Raw genomic sequence first — 16240 nt, forward strand, 5'->3', positions numbered from 1 at the left:
AAAACTGGTAATCCAGTACTATATAACCATATTACATCTTGCACTTACAACACACCCTTCATGTAAGCAGCATCATAGAGCACTTAACAGGGAGAAGAGAAAGCTGCTTCTAAGTAGAAGCCTTAACTGAACAAATGAGCTTTGAATTTTAACATAAGAATCCCAGTCAAACCAGAATTCTTGATCTTGCCAGGAGAGGCATTCCAAAGGCAAGGAGCATGCCAAATACAAAGTCTTTGCTTCAGCATTCTGGAGGCAGTACTTTAAAAGCCAGCATAACTTAACGATCAATCAGGACTAGACAGAGCAATAACATCACAACTGAAGGAGGCATAAAAGTTATACAAAGCGTTTGTAATATGGAGGAGGGAGTGGAATTTTAACAAGAATTAAACTCTGGAAGAGCCAGCCCCTCTCCTTCTTGATGAGCTGGGCTGGCTGGAAGAAACCAGAGAGAATTCCAGGGCCAAAAGGATGTAAGTGGGGGGTAGCGAAGGAAATCAGGGTTAAACAAGGGCAATATGATCTAAAAATAATAAAAAGCGAGCCCAGCCCCGCGGAAGTGCACGAGCCAGCTGCGATCGCTGACAGTTCCAGCGCGAAGAAGAGACCCAGGCGGGGGGACGGGAGTGGCTCCGCGCACAGCTCCAGGCTGTCACGCACCGTGCGTGCTGGAGCTGCGCTGGTTCGCTCCCGGGCCGGGGCTGGCACCCAGAGGATGGTGTGCGCGCAAGAGCCCTAGCAAAGGCGGAGGAAGGGCGGGAAATATCCCCTGGCGGGCAAATGTGCATGTCAGGCAGCGAAGGGCAGCAAAGGCTGGGTCACTGGGGGCGGAGCCCGGCGCTGGGTTGCCCGTAGAACCAACCGGGCGTGGGGAGTCCCGACTGGGAACCGCTTCTGGGCTGGGGGCGAGTCTCGCCAAGGAAGAGACGCGCGGGGCTAGCGAGGGACAAATGCGTAGGGCTGGGAAACGGCAGTCAGCGAACGAGCCCTAACGCGGCTCCAAGCGTTTGCACTGGAGAGGGGTCAAGCCAGGCCTCAGTGTCCATCGAGTGACCACCTCCCTTGGGTTTCAAGGGACTAACAGGCTGCACCGTCTCCAACGAAACGGCACCAGCTTCCCAGGAGTGCCGGGGGGGAGGGTCTTTCCAAGTGTCCGAGCTCCCAACAAAATGCTGCTGGGACGTGCGAGCCGGACACCGAACGGGAAGAACAAGGCGGGGGGGGGGGGGGGGGGGTTGTAGCTGAGTTGTGAGCAAATCGAGCCCCGGCTCGTACGCGCTGCACCGCCCCCCACCTTCAACCCAGCGTGCCCTGGAGCCAGGGTCGGTGGGGGGGCAGCGGCGGGGACGACACACAAAAGCCGCCGCGTGGTTCGAGGCTGCAGAGCACTTCTTGGGAGCAGCCTCCACCGACCTGTTCTGCCTTTGTCGCTCGCAGCTCTGTTCTCTGGCTTTCACAGCCGCCTGGCTGTTCACACTGGAGCGCTAACGCTGGGAGACTAGGCCAGGAAAATAGAAGCAGCAATAAAGCAAAAATCAAAAAAAAAAGGGGGGGGGGGGGGGGGCTGGACTGGCGCTAATGAATCACTTCGGTTTAAACCCTTAATTTAAAGCTTAAAACGCTCAGTGAGTAACGATGGGGGTTATTTTAGACGCAAAATATGCTCGAGTGGAGTATTAATAGTCCCTTCCCGACACAAACACACACACACACACACACACACACACACTCTTCTTCCTTCCAAGAGGTTCCCCAGGCCCCTGGGTACATCTGCAAAGTGTCCTCCTACATGCCGGAGCGTGCAGCTGCAGCTCGGCCCCGGGCACGCTCCTACCCACACACTATCGAATGGATTTTACATTGACACACATGGAAAACGAAGGAGAGCAGGGACTTTGTGACCAATCTGTGCTCCCTTTTGCAGCGGCCGTCAGCTGACACATGGCAAACGCGGGACAGGGGCAGTTTGCCTGACTGCAAGCTGTAATTAGGGATCCCACACTCTCTGGCTAGTCCTTTGTGGCAAATGACAAATATTCCACAGCATCTCCCAACCCTGCAATAAACACATTTGCACCAGCAAGGGAGGAGGTGCGGGGACCTCTGGAGCTACAGCTGGAGCTGGAGCTTGCTTTCAGGCGGGTGTTGGGTTTTTTGTTTTTTTTTTGTGGGGAGAGTATTTAAATTATGACCCGTGCAACTTTTAATCCCTTTGATTATATCAGAGAGAAGCAGAAAGAGGTGGAAGTTTCTCCCCAAAGTTTCCATTGCGATTCTTCACCCACCCCGAGCTATCTTCGCGGCTATTCTTAATTTCTAATCAACGTGTCATTTAAAAGCAAAGTTATTTGCTCGGTTAAGGCTGGGCTCTGCATAGGTTACTGCTGCTGACTTTCTCTCCTCTGTCCAGAGAGGGGGGGATCTGCTCCCTAAAAAGGAACAAGAGGGACCAGTGAAAGGGATGCGGCAAGCGAGCGGATTTGTTAGTTTCCCGGGAACGCTGGCTTATACTCTCCCGCCCAGCTGCCAGGATCAGGGCTGACTCTCACAGCGCGCTCCGACAGCGCCGAGTCCCCGGCTCATCCTGCGCGTTCTGGGCAGGGCAGATCCTGCTGCTGGCCGGGCCTGGGAGTCGCTTCTGATCAATCCCCCAGAACAAGGGCGCAGGCACGAGCGCGGGGGGCGTTAGGGGAAAGAGAGAAAAAACACCGCTGATTTGGCGGGGGGAGCAGTTGTGAGGCGAGGGGGTAGCAGCTGAAGTCTTGTAGCAATGCTGCTCTCCTATAAGGCTGCGGGCAGGCAGCCCTGCACTAGTTAGTTATCGCTCTGTTTTATTAGGTCTTAAGCTCCCTCTTTTTGTCCTTCCTGGATCTGCACCTCTCGGATCCCTGTGCTAGGAGGTTTGTGTGTATTCCCCCTGCACCCACCCTTTTTGGCTGCAGCATTTTTGATGCAAATCCCCATCCCAGGCAAAGTGAGCTCAAGGAAGGTGTAATCCGTATTAACTATGCACGCATGAAAGGCTGCAGCTTTCCCTGCTGCAGAAACACTGGGGGCATAGGCAAGGAAAAATCTGACATTTAGTAACACTTCCTTCTCCTACCTAGCTCCAGAAAGGGACCCAAGGTGAGGATTTATGCATTGTCGGGTTTTAGGAGGGGCTGAGGTGCGATCCTCAGCGAAAACAACGCTTGCTTTGTTAGATTTTGTCGTTGATTTGATCGGAAACTTTGTTCCCTTAAAAAAACCCACGTGCTGTAGAAAGAATGTTAACAGAAGATGTGTTGTTCTTTGGCAAGTGCGTCGTTACTAGCTCAGAGGGAAACATTTACTAATATCCTTGTACGCCGTTTATAAATAAATGACCAACGAAGCCAACAATAATAGCAGCAAAAATCACTGCTCCCCGGGATCGCTTTCCCCCCGGTGGTTAGTGACTAGGCAGTGTTATGAAGTTTGTCCAGGCGTGGTTTGCATTTGACTTTCTCCTATGTGGTGGCCATCCTTGTGTCAGTCTGGTTTGCTGGCGTGCTGAAAGGCTAGCCAGTAACCCGTCAGAGCAGTGACTGCGTATTCGGAGTGAAATCCTGACCCTACTGAAATCTGTGGGAGTTTTGCTGTTGACTTACATCGAGGCAGATTCACACTGTATGTTTCAGAACGGTATATACACTCAGGCACGGTGGATCTGTTGGCCTTTTTCCTTAGCCCAGTATTGTATCATCCACATTTCCCAGGGCCTTAGCAAAGGGTGGGTTTCCTATGACAAGGTGTTGGTGTCTGCATAAAAAGGGAGAGTTGATGTGGGAGAGATCCTTGCAAAGGGCTTAACCTTTAGAGCTTTGAAGACAAAACAAGGCAATTCATTGGAAAGACATGTCTGTAAACAATGATAATTAGCCTTTTTCAAAATCATAATACTGATTAAAATCTCTGATTAATTATTTATTCATCACAGAATCTCTTTGCAGACCTGGGAATACTGATTGAAAACTAAGTGCCTCCTAGATTTTGTATTGTAAGTGGGAAAGAAGCATAAAAGGGGGCTAAGAGCGGCATGAAAGAGGAATCTAAGCAAACAGAATTATTTCAAAATCTGATACTTTCTTCTTTTCCTGTCAGCAATACATCCCCCCCACACGCACAATTTTGCTGTTATGAAAGTGTTTCTTGTTCTAAGTGCAGGTGTTAGACTAAATTCAGTTGATACTAAAATTGCAAACACACTTTCGCTCCTAGGAAAGCAATTGAAGAGGAACTTCTTTTAACTCCATAATAGCAGGTTAGGCAGTAAATGCACACTGATGGTCAACTAGCCAATTATGGTATAAATATCCCTTGTTTACAGAAAGGTGTTAAATAAGCCTTTAGAGTACAAAGGATCAGACTGTCTAAGCTACAATTTGTGTTTCATCCCATTATGTCTCCCCTAAAAAGGCCTGTGCCACTGTAGGTAATGTGCACACTGAACATGCTATTCTCTGTTGATTTTAGTTTGCTTTATTTCAATGCACACTCTTGTTTACTTTTTAAAATTTAAATAAATGTCAGCATTGTATAATTTCCATGTTAACAAAGCAGTGAGCAAAATCCCTTCTATGTTTATAAAATATTATTGTTTAATTCACATAGTTTAGGAATTCCAAATGTTGAGAATAGGAAGGAGGCCAAATACCATCTGTTTATAGCTATGATGCATCGTCATATGTGTGCTTAAAAAAAAAAAAAGCTTGGTCCACCATGCCACTATTTTCTTTGTTCAGAATATGATGTGGAGTTAAAATTGCTGTCTACCATTCGCAAGATTCTCTGGAATGGTTTAAATTTAAACGGGAAGGGAGGAGAAGTTAATCACTGGCTTTCTGTTTCTATCAAATTAATCAAATGGATTATCACTCCACCACAACCAGTGGAAATGCTAGTTGTGTCACTTTCACCCAGCCTTTAATATTCTTGAATTTTAATTTAGTCAGCTTTATAGATTCTGAAACACAGCATGGGTAAAGTTTTAAAAAGTGATTAATGACTTTGGATACCTCATTTTTTGGGCGTCGAATTTCATAGAGTCATATTCAATAATTAAGGCCAGAAGGAACCATTATGATAATCTAGTTTGACCTTCTGCACAGGCCAAAGAATCTCACCCAGTAATTTCTGCATCAAGATCATAGCTTCTGCTTGTGCTCTATCATGTCTTTTATAAAGATAAGCACTCTTGATTTAAAGACTTCAAGGGATGGAGAATCCACAATGGGTCTCTATAAATTGTTCTAGTGGATAACTATCCTGACTGTTAAAAATTTGCTCCTCATTTCTAATCTGAATTTATCTTGCTTCAGCTTCCAACCATTGGATCTCATGCCTTTTTCCTGTTAGATTAAAGGACTGTCTACTATCCAGAAATTCAAGCCGCTTTGAAAGGCTCTGATTTCCTACAAGTGCTTGACTCCCACCCTCTGAAAGCCAGGCCCCTTTAGTATGGCTCAAGTTGGACACCCAAAATCACTAGTTACTTTTGAAATTTGAAGTACAATATGAAACAAAATATGCACTCATAAGTCAGGGGAAGTGTGCTAGTTAATAATTAAGTATGCTACCAATTATATTGCAAAAATACCTGTGAATATTAGTAGGTATAGAACTCCAAGTTAAAACCCTGTTAATTGAATTGTCCTTAACTCGCATTCTAAATAAAAGGTAGTGTGTATACTTAACAAGAAAGAGAGTATCCCCGAGTTAAGTAGATAAGAAGATTTTTGTTCCAAACCCCAATTAGTTAGTACGTCAAGCCTTATAGATGTCTTCGTACCTTTAAGAGCTGGAGAATCCCTAATAAATGTACTTAAACTTCCTAGTGAGGGCCAGTGTGGTGAATGCAGAGATTAGTGTTAGCATTACTGTGCTTTCTCAGTGCATCACAGCTGCACTTGATCCTGCTAGTGATAATGATGCTTGGAATTACTGAGGTGTCTGGATATCACATATGGAGTTCTTTCCCCAAGGATGAAGAATAATAGCTGCACTCAGGTGGTATGGGGAGGGTAAGAACAGATTTGCAGTTGTGTCTGTGACTGGTGCGTGGTGACTCACAGTTGTGCCGATTTATTAAATAGAAAGGTAGATTCAGAACCAGGGCTACATCTTCCTAGCTCCTGCAGCAGGGGCAGTTGTACTAGGTTTGTAAAGGGACAGATGTACAGGTTGAGGGGGAGGGAGCACACTATAGTGCTGTTCCAGGATTGACAGAATACAGCATCAAACATTTTGTGGTCAAATTCTTAGTAATTTCCATAATACCACATTTTCAGGAGACTGTACGCTGTGCTGAAATGCCTATAACTCTGTTGTTTGAACTTAGTTTCTACTGTTACATTTAAATTACAGCATCTTGAATTATTTAGCTACACCCAGTTTAAAAAGTTAAAGCTCCTTTTGCTACGGTGCACAGTACTGTGCTGCTATTTCTTATAGCTGATCGTGAGACTTCAAAAATCCTCTCCCTTATCATTGTGTCTCCTCCAAAATCAGTCGCTTAGGGTCTCATTCGAGTAAGGCTGATTTTCCTGTTAATTACAAAGCGAAAATGAACAAAGCACCATTCTTAACCATGGCAAAACAGTATCCCTCAGTATAGGTTACACTGGTCTACAATTTTTGAGAAGTCGTCTGCTTCAGAGATAAAATGTGGTATTTATTATGTATTTTGATGTGCTGAATTCAAATATGACAATTAAAACAACTGATTGGCTACTGTTTCTAAGATATTTAAGTTTTTACATTTTATGTCGATGTATATTGTGTAGATAGTAGAGTTTTAATTATAAATTGTAAACCTAGGTCTTTTCATGTGTTTATGGTTGCTTTACATGATAATATTTCACCTGTCCTGTTTATGTAACACTTTAAAAATCAGCAAAAGGGTTATATAAATAAAATTTATTATGAAACAAAAGGCAAAAAACTATTATGTACATAGTTTAGTCCTATTCAGTGTCTACTCGGCGCTTCTTGGCTTGTCTCTTGTATTCATTAAATGGAGCATCTCTTGTCACTGTCCAGCAATAGTCTGCAAGCATTGATGGGCTCCATTTGCCCTGATAGCGTTTCTCCATTGTTGCAATGTCCTGGTGAAATCGCTCGCCGTGCTCGTCGCTCACTGCTCCGCAGTTCGGTGGAAAAAAATCTAGATGAGAGTGCAAAAAATGTATCTTTAGTGACATGTTGCAACCAAGGCTTTTGTATGCCTTGAGGAGGTTTTCCACCAACAACCTGTAGTTGTCTGCCTTGTTGTTTCCGAGAAAATTTATTGCCATTAACTGGAAGGCTTTCCATGCTGTCTTTTCCTTGCCACGCAGTGCATGGTCAAATGCATCATCTCGAAGAAGTTCACGAATCTGAGGACCAACAAAGACACCTTCCTTTATCTTAGCTTCACTTAACCTTGGAAATTTTCCACGGAGGTACTTGAAAGCTGCTTGTGTTTTGTCAATGGCCTTGACAAAGTTCTTCATCAGACCCAGCTTGATGTGTAAGGGTGGTAACAAAATCTTCCTTGATTCAACAAGTGGTGGATGCTGAACACTTTTCCTCCCAGGCTCCAATGACTGTTGGAGTGGCCAATCTTTCTTGATGTAGTGGGAATCTCTTGCACGACTATCCCATTCGCAGAGAAAACAGCAGTACTTTGTGTATCCAGTCTGCAGACCAAGCAAGAGAGCAACAACCTTCAAATCGCCACAAAGCTGCCACTGATGTTGGTCATAGTTTATGCACCTCAAAAGTTGTTTCATGTTGTCATAGGTTTCCTTCATATGGACTGCATGACCAACTGGAATTGATGGCAAAACATTGCCATTATGCAGCAAAACAGCTTTAAGACTCGTCTTCGATGAATCAATGAACAGTCTCCACTCATCTGGATCGTGAACGATGTTGAGGGCTGCCATCACACCATCGATGTTGTTGCAGGCTACAAGATCACCTTCCATGAAGAAGAATGGGACAAGATCCTTTTGACGGTCACGGAACATGGAAACCCTAACATCACCTGCCAGGAGATTCCACTTCTGTAGTCTGGAGTCCAACAGCTAGACTAGAGCCAATCAACAATTTTAAGCATCATTTTCGTTCTCAGTGACCCAGAATTAGTAAAGTTTGACTACATTTATTTCAGAAGCATTTTGGCTGTAGAGCAGTGTTATTTGGTACATAACAGAGTATATGACTTGCTCATGCTGGCACATGTAAGTGCAAACATGAGTGGAAAACTAAGACAAAGGGCAATTTCTGACCTGAAAGTTTGCACCAAGTCATAAATGTACAGCTTATACAGTCCCAACATGGACTTTTACAGTCCCAGGCTATGTCTTCACTACCTGCCGTATCAGCGGGTAGCAATCGATTGCTCGGGGATCGATATATCGCGTCTCATCTAGAAGCAATATATCGATCCCCGAATGCGCTTATATCGATTCCGGAACTCCACCAAGCCCAACGGAGTTGCGGAATAGACAGAGGGAGCCGCGGACATCGATCCCGTGCCGTGAGGACAGTGAGTAATTCAATCTTAGGTACTTCGACTTCAGCTACGTTATTCATGTAGCTGAAGTTGCGTATCTAAGATCGATTTTCCCCCGTAGTGTAGACCAGCCCCCAGCTGACTTTCCAGCTTCAGATATACAGGCATGCATCCCTGTGTTTTACTGGTATTCCATGGCTTGTTATCCTGTGTCTCCGAAGCTGTGACAGCTATCAAGGGTGTAGACTGACCAATGATAAGGCGGATATCTGTTCAGGAGGAATTAGATGGAACCCCTTTATTTATGTATCACTTCATTTTTACATGGTGGAGTAGTTTTATGAGCTGCACTGACAGAAACTATTTTCTAAAGATGGTAAATCCCATGTTCATTCCAGACTTGTTTCCATGCAGTTCTTGTACATTAGATCACATGGCCAGTAGAGAGGGAATTGTATTTGGAATCTCCCGCAAGTGCACTGATACATTCTGCCCGGATGATGGTGGGTTGGCATCTGCTTTTGTTGTTACACTAAAGTTCATTTAAAGTAGCATCCAAAGTATATGCTCACCCACCCGTCATTACATGTAACCTGCACACCAGTTTTGTCCTGCATAAGAGGCATGTGGGGAAATATGTATACATTAATTATTTTCAAATAGAACATTTATAGTGTGGTCCAGAGACAGATATCCATGAACTTTGCGGCTCTCCAACCCAGGGAAGGCCACGGTGCCTGGCTGGGCAATAAGCCAACTTAGCTAAAGGGAAGATTAGCCTACTGCACTAGGCTAAAATGAAAAAAAAAAATGAAGGCATCTTCAGTTGAAGGGCAGTCTCATGTCCCTGACTGAATATTTCTTAGGAAACTTTGAACTGTGGCCCATGGTTACAGTATCTCATTCTGCCAATGTCAGATACCATTGTCTTGAGTCTCAGTGAAATATTGTACAGTGTGTGGGAGAGACTGTTGTTATTGTTATTTTATTATTATGTAGCTGTAATTCCAGTAATGCTTGCAATGTACTATGCACTATGCAAACATATAATACCATAACCTTTCATGATGCTTTACGGAGGTTAAGAGAGGCAAGGCATCTGCTTTAAAGAGATTACCATCTGTATTTGGTGAATATGGAATATGAAAAGGACAGGCAAAGGAAAAGGTCTAAGGAAAATCAGGATGGGATAACCCTCTGATTGTGAGCTTGAGTGATAGGGAGGAATCTGGTATGATGGAGTTCTGTTTTGGAAGCAAGATGGGCAAATCAGGTTTTGCTATGTTCAGTGTAAGGAAATAGAAGGACAGCCAAGGGGAGATATTGGAGAACTAAGAAGAGCTGCAAGCTAGACAAGGGAGGGTTACTGATGTCAAATGGCTGTGCACCATAATCCACTATTTGTCTGCCCAGTTGTCAGTAATTCTGAGAAGAAACTTCTCACCTATGGAGGAAGAGAGGCATGATGCAAGCTAACCAAGTGCCCAGGTAGAGTGGAATCCCAGATTCTAGCCCTGAGAAGGATTAGTGACTAGGAAGCTACATAGATTTTGCCTACACTTGTAGTGGCATGTACGGTACATGTAGCTACCCACCACAGTGGAAGGCAGACTATGTGCACACTCACTACGGTGAGTAGCTACAAGTGGCAATACAAGGCCTGCAGGGAGGAGGCAGTGGGACTTTATGCTGCTAAACACAGCAGTGTAGATGTGGAAGGCACCGGTTGGGCATCTAGAGAGCAATGTAGGGTATATACCCTAGGATTCAGGCATGTAGCACATCCTACTCTACTCATCTAATCAGTGCCTCACCATCTGCACTGCTGTTTATTCCTGTGCAAGCTGGGCACGCAGGTCTGTACTCTGCATTTCACCGTAAGTGTAGACCTACCCATAGATGCAATCTGTCGTGTGATCTGTGTTCCTTCTTGGGCCTCAGCACTTGTGGAGTCTTGCCAGGTCATGAAGCTCTAGTGGGTTTGGTGCCTCAGAAATGTCAGCACCCAGGACTGAGGCCTTAGACCAAGTAAATATGCATTATAGCATGGAAAGATCCTTTCAGTTTTTCCACATGGTACCCTGGTTATGGCAACACTATGTCAGAACAGAGTCAGACAAAACTAGTGAGAATTAAAGACAACATAGTCAATGAGATAAGATAAGAACACAGCCCCAAATACATCATGTCAACGTCTAATGACAAAGGGCCTGATCCTGCTTCGGGCTGAGCACCCACATCTCCCACTGCCTTAACTGGGCATGTGGGGGTAAGGTCATCCAGTGCCTTGTAGACTCATAGACATTTAACTATACTGTCATTTGGACTTTAAGTGAAAGGAGGAAGGTTAATAAGCTTACTCTAGCATTTACAGAGATTTGAGGGCAGCTGACCTCTGACCAGCAGAGACCCAAGCTAGTTTAAGAATCTGCCTCTGAGAAAGCACCCAAGACTGTAATGTCAGAGTGAGCCCCATGCTCTCTGGCACATCACCTTTAATGGCTGCTGTAGAAATGCTGGTAACAAAGAATTCATTTCTTTTGTTTCCATCTCCAGTTTTATAAAGGTCTAGAGTTGACAAACAAAACTCCCTTCTGCAAGACAGTGGCCAGGAGAAAGCCTCAAAGTGGGAATTGTTGAAAATGTAAAGTCTTAACCTAAAATACATAATTTTCCAATTTGTTTGCATTTAAGAGACAAATAAAGGAAGCTGGAGTTCCATGTCTTTGTTCTGGAATATATTCTTTTTCCATCAGGCTTTCAGGTTTTCAGTGCTGTCCTGTGAAAATCCTAAGATCAGCAAAACCCCTCATGTTGAAGTGTTTAGCTAACAGAAGACACTATCAAACCCCAAAGATTTATATACAGATTACTTTCCACATTTCACATAGTGCAATTCTTTGGAAAAATTTGGATAACGGTGGTGTATCAATGCTCTTAATAGATACGTCTAGCACCAAAGTGTGCAATATGATGAACAGTGTTGGCAGCAACCACATACAGTGTGATCATAGTATAATACTATTTGATGCAATAGTATCTTTGATCAGTTACAAGTGATGAGTATCATATCACATCAAACAATATGATACAGTCTCATTGTATGGAATTATGGCTGCTGTCAATCAGCATATGGCCTACTCCTTAAAGTACCACCTTTGGGGAATGGAATAAAATGATAGCTACACATGCATTAATAAAAAGGTGTTGCATAAATTTCATACAGACCTGTTGAGATTTTGTTTTTCTTTGATAGCTATAACCATTTTTTTTCATTTTAAACACTAACATGGCCAGGAGTTTACACAGTTTATGTGAATGGCAAAGAAGGACTCTATCCTTTTGAACAGTGTTTGCAAACCTTCTGACAAAAATGTATTACTTTAAGTTATGCATTGTACTTTGGGGCTAGCAACCTCAGTATATATCCACCTAACTTCTTTTTGCTGTGGCTTCAGAGCATCTCTTATTCTAGTTTCTTGTTGCCCTCAGGAGGAGGAAGGTCTGGTTATTAAAAGTACCTATGTTTAGTCTTACAGTTTGGTGCACCTCATCTGATTACCCCTATTTGGACTTTGGGAGGGCACTCTTCAGACTACAGTCTCTTCTTTGTGGTTGATGGATTCATATTGATGGAGGGGCGCATACCCCTTTGAGATAAAAGATATGTTTGTAAATAATAGGATGGGTGTGGTTTAAATCATTGCACATTTTAGTACCAGTTTCATACCTAGGCTGGTACAATACTGACCCTACACTTAATAGGATGAAGGTGCAAATAAAGTATGCAAATGATTAATTTTAAATGAAGGTATTTTCTGCTGCCTACAAATGTTGGGTCATGTCCTGTTTTCAGTTACATTCATCACATGCACTGATTTCAGTGGCATTGCATAGTGTAACTGGGGCAGTGGGGAAGGAGGCAGAATTTGGTCTGTTGCATTGTGTGCACCTAAACATTTGTAGTAGACAAAGATATGTTGATCATTTTCTGGTGGGACACTGCAGCAGCTATTCAGACAGCAGAGGTGTCACAGTGAGAAGCCAAATTTCTGTTATTGTCAACAGCTGACTGAGATGTATAATGGTCTGCAACTTCTTTCACCTTTGGAGGTGATCTCTCAGCCCTCCGAACTAAGCAGGGTAAGTACTTGAATGGGAAACCTCAGAGGAAATTGCTTTTGGAAGTTGGACTAGATGACCTCCTGAGGTCTCTTCCAACCTTAATCTTCTATGAAATCCTAAGTGTTACCGGAAGCGAAGATGATGATTCAATAGATGGCACATTTCCCTCTGAGGATAACAGAATGAGTACCCCAAAATGAAACTAGGGAGTGACTTGAGGAAGGATGGTTTTAGGCTTAGAGCAGGGAACTGAGAGTAAGAAGATCTGAGATTAAAGAAGAGTTACTATTGAATTTGAGAAGGGCCAGAGTATGAGCTAACTGCTAGTTGGTTATGGTAAGGAACAACTTTCTAAATCACATTAGCTTCAGCCTATCTGAAAACAGAATGAAAATTACTGACTAGATATTCATAATTTTAAAAAGTACGGAAACAGTTTTCTTCAAACTATTATTTGTACTTAATTGGAACAACCTGAACTCTGAGGCACCTTTTACATTTTAGCATTTTAATAAGAATTTACGCACCTTTAGAGTCATCCATCTGAGAACTCCAAAATGCTTTTCAAATATTAAGTATGTCTCATAGCCCCAGCAAAGTAGGTAATTATCATTATCACCATTTTACAGATGGGAGTAGAATCCAGATCTCTTGACTCCCAGTGATGTACTTTTTCCACTGGGTCATTCTTCCACCCATTTAGTTCTAAGCTTTGTAGGTTCCTTAATTATGACATCCATCATGTGCAAGTGAGTCTAATTGATTCAAAACTAAAAATAATCAAGTCTCTCATATTCGAGGTTTTTTTAGGTCTGAGATAATCTAAAAAGAGTGAGTTAAAAATAATAAAAGAAAGAATCAATTTGCTGTCTTTAAAGATTCATAACTTCACATCTACTGAACAGATTTTCTTCAAACTTGGCTTGTTTTGCAGATCTCATCAAGACTTCAAAATCAAATCTGAAGTTTATACATACCACTGTATAATCTACTGTATGAATAGAATTAATTTGGTATCCATACCAACTCAGGCTATGGTCTCATAAAATCATCTAAGCTATGAAGATATGGACAGTATTTAGATGGGAAACCTCCATTGAACACCATGCTGTGGCATTGATTCACCACTGATTCATAGGAAACCAGTACCACAGCAAAGTGTTAAGAAGCATAATGCTGTTGGAGATACTTTTTTTCAGATGAGAAGTCAACAGTGGGGTTTGTCTTTTATGATTATTAGTGATCCGAGGTCATTTTTGCTAGAGTAATGGCATTATTCCTAGCATTGTGGCCAAAATGGTGATTACATTTAACTTTTCTATGGCCTGGTTTATACTGGGAGAAGTGGGGTGATCAATCTATGTTACGCAACTTCAGCAACCTGAATAATGTAGCTGAAGCTGACATACTTAGACCTACTCACCATGGTGTCTTCGCTGCTGTGAGTCAACCGCTGCTGCTCCCCCCTTGACTCTGCCTGCGCCTCTCATGGCGGTGGAGTACAGGAGTCGATGGGAGAGTGCTCGGGGTCGATTTATCACATGTAGACTAGAAGCGATAAATCAACCCCTGCTGGATTGATCGCTGCCTGCCGATCCGGTGGGTAGTATAGACATACCCTATGTTTCCCTTGCAGACTTATTTGGATATGGTATTCTTCATTGCCTAACAGAAGCTAATGTGCAGTATTGCTGTTAAAAGTAGTGGCACTTAAGCAGCAGGCAAAGTGATTCCTGTGTATGTAGACTAACTGTTAAACTCTTTGGTTCTTTGGGATGAAAGATGCCAGATGCGAGGTATTCTTCTCACTTATTAACATCATACCCACTATTCTTGGTTATAAAAATATACTGAACTATATCCTGTTATGTGCAGTTGTTGTACAGTAATTAAGGGGTTAGCCGCATTAGGTGGTATCAAGGAAGTAAGCATGGATCTCATTCCTCCTACTCTATGTTAAATGAGGCACCCACGGTCAGCTTTCTGTAACTTAAGTGTCAGACGTTTGTGTGATTTTATTATAAAGAAAACTGTCAAAAATTCACTTTGAGCATTTACACCCACTTTTAGAGTGTGCAACCCCTCTTCTGTAGCTGCATAACTTAACCAAACTTTGGGATGGATATCATTTCTTGAATGGCAAAACACCACTCCTAGCTAACTATGTCCTTATATTACCCCATTGCTGTATACAAATGCTAACAAATTCATCCTCACAGCACTCCTATATAGTAGGGAAGCATTATTAACACCACTCTACAGACAGGAAACTGTGATGCAGAACGACTAACAGCCTGATTCTGATACCCTCTGTGGGACTTCTTTTGGGGTAAGGTGCTACTCACAGAGAGAGAGGGTGTCAGCATGCGGCTCTAAATTACTTGCCCAAGGTCCCAGAAAGTCTGTGCCATAGCTCTGAATTCAGTCCAGCTCTCCTGAGCCCTAGTGCAGTGCTTTAACCAGGAGGCCATCCTGCATAAATTGCATGGATTAAACAATTTACTATGCCCTTTCCCATATGTAAACTGAGCACGAATATGAAATGCTGGTGCAAATGACATCCAACATCAAGCTTTTCAATGCATAACTATCTCTCTCTTGGTGCTAGGGACCTCAATGAGTTAAAACTGGGAGAGCTGCTCAGGAAGGGGTCAGTTAATCTATTCTAAATTCCAGTCCCAGATTTTCTTTTTGAAACATGCTGCACAACTAACACTTTGACATTTTGGCAATATGATGGAGAAAAAAGCTGTGCCAGCTGACTGATGAGCACCCATCCTTTTTAATTAATTGGGTTGAAAAATGTCTTGTGTCAGTTTGAATTTAGGAGCTCATTCAGCTGTGTTTTTGTAGGATAAATATATATAGATATATTTAACTGTATATTTGAACAACCCAGCATGAAACTCAATAAATGATAAAAATACGTTTATGTTAAAATATATATACATAACATTTCTCACATATATATGGTGGTTAAAGATATATAAAGTATAACATATATAATGCTCTGTTGTACTGTTCTTATGATTTATAAACACAGGCTATAACACACACACACGGCTGTATAGATGTGCTTTCTAGTTTTTAGCAGAGTAATATACTGGATAGTTCTTTAAATTCAATGAATTTATTTGTCTGCCCTCTCATAATAGAATCAATTTTGATATATTCTTTGTTCGTGCCGTTATAGGCTTCAATCTAACGGTTCTTTGTATTAACTTTTTTAAGTTACATTACAAAGAGGTTTTAAGATTTCCCAACAAGCTTTTATATAACCAGGGCTTTTGATCTCAAACCTGCTGAGGCCTAGTGAAATCCTTACCAATTCTCCAGTAACTCCTCACTATTGGAATTTGAAAAGACCCACCTGAAGGATTTAACTCGCTGTATGGCTTCAGCCATCCTTTAGATTGTTCTATTCATTTAACTCGCTGTATGGCTTCAGCCATCCTTTAGATTGTTCTATTCTATTTAGGGCACCCTTTGTGAGCCTCTAAGTAGCCTAAGGTGCCCTTTGCATAAGTTGTACTCCTGAGGAAATAAAAATCAGGAGGACACAAACCTATATACCTTATTTCCTGCTATCTTTAC

This window comes from Chelonoidis abingdonii, chromosome 10 (assembly GCF_003597395.2).
Source record: "Chelonoidis abingdonii isolate Lonesome George chromosome 10, CheloAbing_2.0, whole genome shotgun sequence".
NCBI lineage: Eukaryota > Metazoa > Chordata > Testudines > Testudinidae > Chelonoidis > Chelonoidis abingdonii.